The sequence below is a fragment of the Chironomus tepperi genome, unplaced genomic scaffold (assembly GCF_022539635.2).
Source record: "Chironomus tepperi strain 1889 unplaced genomic scaffold, CSIRO-AGI_Ctep_v1 contig_337, whole genome shotgun sequence".
Lineage (NCBI taxonomy): Eukaryota > Metazoa > Arthropoda > Insecta > Diptera > Chironomidae > Chironomus > Chironomus tepperi.
Window position 1 is genome coordinate 892,993 of NW_027226459.1, and position 6,689 is coordinate 899,681.

The window sequence follows — 6,689 nt, forward strand, 5'->3', positions numbered from 1 at the left end:
CTGTTAGATAAACAAGGGTGCGTTGGCCTAGCAAGCCGCCATCCTTAACTATAAGTTAAGAAACCAAAAGGAAGAATAAAACTGGACCTATCAGCGACGACCAAGGCTAAACGACATAGGAACGCTTCATATTATTAATTATAAGTGGAAGCCAGCGATAGAGCCAGTCTTCATTTAACATCAGTGAGAGGATTTATAAAATTCATCAAAATTGATCTTGCTACATTCTAACGAAGTAAATAATACAACAACAGAGCATAAACATTTGATCGGAAATCGTAAGACGTGTGTTCGAGTCCCACTCGGTATCTATTTTCCAAATTACCGCGGTTTTGCGGTTTTCAAAATTTCAAAAACCGCCTATTTCTATTTTTGCGGTTTTCCACAACTAAAATTCTCTTTCCCATTCACAATACTAAGAAAATTCAACAAAAAAGTTCATTCAATCATAAAATATATTAATTATAATTTCAAATTCATCTCAAGCATCAATCTTAATTTAACTCCTCAATGTATTAATTTAACCATAAAATTCAGTAAGCAAAAAGTTTATCGCCTTGCTAATTTCATTCAAATGAAGTACAATGAATATATACAACAGAGCATAAATATTTTATAGGCATCGTACACTCATTTGTGTCTATAATATTCGTACGTAGAAATATTTTTCTTTCAATGAAACGCTTGAAAACATTAAACAATACAGTAATTTATATTCATTTCATTGTTGTTATTATGTTTTTAGTTTTTCTTCCTAGCTTGGTTTTGTGGAACATTTGCTATGGGAATAAGTTTTGACAGACTGATTGACTGTCTGACTAGTATGTCGGCTGACTGGTTAGCTGGATTGTTAGAATGATGGTTTAGAGTTGTAAGTAGTGGAATGTCTTGGAATTTATGTAATGAATATTATTTCTAAGTCATGAATGTGGTTTTTAGCTTTATTTATTCATAATTTTGTAATTGGATGATTGTAGAAGTAAGTACCGCAATGATTACTTGTTAATAAGTGTATTTAACAAACTTTCAAAAGGATTTAACTATTTACAATGTTTATTCTTCGGAATTTAAAAATAGACTGAAATTTTGTATAAAAAGGGGTTTTCAACTATGTACATTAAATATTATTCAAATTCAAATCTCAAATGAACGTTATAAGATATAATTTGGTTTTAACTTGATTTTAACTAACTTGTGGTCAAACTAAATACAATTAAACAAAGTTACAATCCCAATTCCTCTTTTTTATGCCATGATCCTGTACTCAATGTTCTATAGACCCTTTGAATTGGATTTAATTCCTTAATAAACCTCATTTACCTTTTGACAATAATGCGCCTTTAAACTCAACTAAAAAAAAGTTCAAGGAACATTCGTAGGAGTACATACGAAAGAATAAAAATGTTATAGAATATTCTTGAAGCATCCTTCATCTAAGCTTCATACAATACATAAAAATCTATAACATGCCACATAATAAACTGCTAAAAAATATATAAATTCTAGAGCAAACATGCATAATTCTATAGATTCAGCATGATGTATGAGAGAAATGCCATAAAACTGTATCGATGTTTCTTGATGCATGGAAATTGATGCTTACATTATGAGGAAAAACCCACATATATATATACGGGTAGTAGAGGAATCAGTTGATAGAAAATTGTTAGGGGGAAAACTTGAGGCGGATGCTGGATGCTACTGCTATTGCTACATACATTCACTTGATTATGAAGAGGAGGAATTTTTTTATAGTCGCTTTTTCTGTGCTCGTAAAAAAAATATACACAAAAACCCCTTTGAATATTGAGGAAATGGGAACAAAATTTTTCCTTACTTTTTTCCGATGGAACTGAAAGGAAGTTAAAGGAGACGAAGCCCTTTGATACTTTGTTTCTTGAATATTGAGTGGAAAATTTATTGGCATTATTAGAATATTATATTCTAAAATAAGGGATGGAAATTGAGTACTAAGAAAGTTTACTATTACAGCTATTCAATACGGATAACAAGGCTGAAGCATATTGCTCTTGATGGCCCATCAAACTATATATAAATAAATAAGCATCAAAAATTTAGTCAGAAAATCAATAAGGTAATTAATTAAGCTGACGTAATTAACAAGAAATTGTAACTGTGTACAGAACTATATCAAGTGATTAAGGCTATAGGAGAGGTAAAGTGGATGTTTACTTGACACAAGCTTGACACAAGCTTGACACAATTGGAAGTCGATTAAGAAATCAATGATTGTTTTAGTTTCTATGGACAAATTGCTTACTTACTTATTTACTTACTTACTTAGTAAGGTTCGCTGACCGTACAGATAAATTGTGGTTCGTGAACTTCAACGGATGTCAGCTGAAGCTACTTATATCGCTGATTATTGCTTGTTAATTCCCGATTCCAAAGTAGGATTATTTTGGAACATCAAGTAAATAAGGTATTAAAGGCAGACTTTGTAGATGACAAATGGTCACTCGGACGGCAAAAGAACTCAAAGAACTCATGGATTATTGCATTTTGAATCGGAAATTGGTAAACGGTAGGCAGCGATAGAGCTGGCTTTAGACGACATCAGAGGGAAGTCATGGATCAGAATGGATCTGTACAACCAGCGAAGTAAGTAATTCCAGATTCCTATGCAATATTGTCAATCGACAATTTGCAATACATATTGCACTTTTGTAAAGGAAGTCTGTCTTAGCCATCAAATTGCTTTTACGTGGATTATCCTATTCAGAAGCAGGTGCTAAATATCAACGCTAATACAGCACGATACCCAGTATAACACTCTGCTTCAATACCACCATCCTATCGTAACTAGATCATCAATCAACTTAGAGATAAAACTTTTATACATCTTCCTTAAAACCCACTCCAAAAATGCTTTAAAATGAAATTTATACCTAAGAAAGCAACAAGCAAGATTTCATCCTTAACTCTATACATAAAATATCTAAGCATCTACCGATAACATCACTATCTAAAGCTATTATTCAATTTCAAAACATTTACATCCATCCATGGATATAATCCTTACCATGGTAATTCTTTTTTTTTTTTAAAGTACACAAAACTAAGATGATTGAAACTTTAAGATTATCGTACAGGCTTTCATCAAATCGATGCTTAACATTTATGTACTTAATTGATTAAACATGTGTCAAGGATTCTATCTCATCGGTGCTGGAAATTATATTTCTTAATAGAATTTTTCCACAAAATTTAAATGAGGAAAATTGAATGAAAATTTATTGATAGAAATGGCTTTGAGGAAGGAAGGAAAACTTAAGTAGTTAATGAGGTAGACATTGAATGAAGAAGTAGGAGTGAAGAATAAAAAAGAAATGGAAATCAAGCAATTGAGACGAAAAATTTTAAAGATTCTGTTTATTTTCCTACGCGATGTGACTGACAATTATGTCGGGGATAAAAATTAAAAAAGGAATTGCTCCTATCGAGTGACTTTAGCGCAATTTTGACCCAGTCATCCACAAGGCATTCATAAATTGATGAATAAACGGCTTTTTTCAATTCAAATTTCTAACGGTTATTATAAATTTGAAAATTTTCTGTCAAAAATTATTGATTCACATCTATAGAAGGGCAATTCCACAGATTGGTTTAATTCAGAAAAAAATTAACTCAAAGTCAAAATTTTGGGAAAACTTTATATGTGGAATCGCCCAGAAAATAATATTTCTACCGATTATTCGAAATTCAAATTTCAGAGCAAAACTGTTTACTCGTAGCCAACTTCAGGTATGTTTACAAATGAAAATATATTATCTCCTTAAACCAGCTACATTGCTGGCTGTAGCTTTCCAATTCCCGATTCCAAGTGCAATACTGTCTATCAACGACCGGACAAAGTGCCTTATTAAGCTGCCTTTATTTCAAAAATCCTTTAAAAATAAATTATACAAATTGGTTGTTTGTCAACCACGTCACAGTCGTAGTTCTCGTCATAAACACAGATTTTCCTCACATCCTCAAGGGACAAATTGTCAATTTGTCACACACACAAAAGAAGGGATAATGGATAGGCCAATAACTTAACTCTTTTATATCCCATAATGAAAAATTTTCAATCGACCCTTAACAGCGACGTGACGTCATTTATTTAACAGCCACAAGAATCGGTTGAAATATGACAACAATGTTCGTTGATGGAGAAACCCACTTTGAATGTGAATTTCAGTCTTCATACCGGAGATTCTTATTCCTTATTTTTTCTTTTTTCTTTCTTGCCTATTCTCAAATTCATTGTACGACATCGACACAAAATTCTCAACATAATGACATTCAATTTCTCTTTAATCTCTTTTACTTCCGCATACACGCCTTCATTTTTAACATGCTTTACATCCTTATAATCCCATCTTATAACACGATTAAAATGTTAAACTTTTTTCCAATATAATTCAATTTTTTCTCTGCGATATAGACAGAGAGACAGAGACACTGTGTCTTCATCTTCTTGTTAATAAAATTTTGTATAGATTTTTTTTATATTCTTTTGGTTTAGACAATATAGACGTTTTATATAATTTGATCTAATTTTGGTTAGTTGAAGTGTTTTAAGGCTTTGTTTCAAGTTTTTGGATTCAACAGTGAGCTTTGAAACGACGAACTAGTGGAGTGGCTCAACATGACATGGTTGAAAGTCAACTACGCTCTAATGTGCCGCGGTACACAGTTTGGACAACACTGAATTAGTGTGCCATGACTACGGTGTTCAATTCCGAAGGTGTCATGACACGAATTCAAAGAACAATTGTATAAGGTCTCGATACTGACACCAAGACTTACAGATATCAATCGTAAAATTCTTCGGGATCAAGGCAGTGACACTCAAAATTATTTTATCCGATATAAAGACAAACTTTCATCCAGAACAATGGAATCTTTCATTCGAACAAAAGAGATTTCATCCGGATGAAATTTTGTGGCGATGCCTTGGTTGGGACTTCAAAGAATTCCCTTGTAGTCTCGATCTAGTGCACGAAAACGAGCTGCAACACGGACACTAATAAATCCACTGGGTCCTGTTTTGCAACTCTGCTCGAAAAATCGTCGAAATCGAATCTTCAAGAAGCCTTTTAATTGCATTATGGTGCCGGAATAGAATGGAATTTTGGCTATCAATTCTTATGTAGGCTAATATCATTTGTGAGACCGAGGGTTCGATATTTTAATAATTACTAAAGTTCTGTCCAAGCTTTTTTGCGCCATGACCGAAACCTTACACGATATAAGGTTCATGACATTTTCAAAAAACTTTAAGTGCATCGCGACACAAAATTTTAACAAAATTTCATAAGAATTATGAAATATGATTACTTTTACTCACATTGTGACTGTCCTACTTGTTCCTCATTCTTCTTTCCCCGTTCACGATTCTTTTCATCTCTCATCAGCTCTTCTTCTTCTTTTCATTCATCATTATATTGAAAACGATACATAAAATTTCATTTTTTATACCCCCTCAAGATGAAAATTTTTTCATTCTTCTTCCTCATTTATCTACCTCCATTCCAACCTCCTCATTCGCTTTTTCTCATCGAACATTGGCTTTTGTGGCTTTTTTTATTATTCTCTCTTCTTCAATCATATGATACTTCAACATTTCTTCAAATCATATAGATGAAATAGGGAAAGAATGCATGCATTATGCATGTGAAGATGCTAGACGATGTACAATGTATGCTGGATTGATGAAGTCAAAAAAACTTGAATTTATGTTGCTTCCTGTACTTTAAAGCTTATTTAAAGTTATGACTGCTTTAATCTTCAACAAAAATATTATTCATGATGATATTTTACTTACTTTACTGGATGTACAGATCAATTGTGATCCATAGACTCCATCAGGTGGCACCTTATGCTGACCTGGTCTGCCCATTTCCACTGCTGCTCTTTTCATTTTGCAGAGCCTTAAAAGCTCCGCAGAGGAGGCTTCTTCATTTGTGTCGGTCAGGAGGCATACCCAAACAATACGTCATGTTCGCTTGGCCGCCGTTGCGTCATCCTATTGATGAAAAGTGGCGAAGAGGCTCCGAAAGCATCATGAAGATTGATTTCGATCCATTTTCCTGCTAAAAATACGGCATATATTTGTAAAGCATTTAATGTTACAAAAAAAAGGAATTTTAACATTCCTTACATTTCATTCCAATTATTTTAATTGATAAAGTCAGTTAAAACATTATTCAATTCCGATTAAATTCACAAAACAAGCAAACATTCATCAAATAAGAGAGAAAATGGAAATTTAAATTCACAAAAATAACATTTTATTTTAAAAGAATAGAATTTTCATATCATATAGAATTCCATTTAACTTTGTCCATAAAAAAGAATTCAATATTCATGAAACTGAAATCATCAAAGAGCTTGAAACAGAAATGGAACACAAAAAAATTTTAATCAATTTGATTTTCAATAGTTTGGCCCAAAAAAAGGAATTTTTGATGCTTTCAAAGCACAACAATCATATCACATACAGCATAGAGCATGTACAACAACAAAAAAAGTATATACTTAATATACTCACACTAAAAAAGAGGACCCAATAATTTTTATTTTTGTGGCTTCCATTGTTATTTTGACAATCCGATTAGGTAGAAATTAATAATCTGGAAAATTTATACAAAGCCTACATAGATGAAAAAAAAAAGAATAAA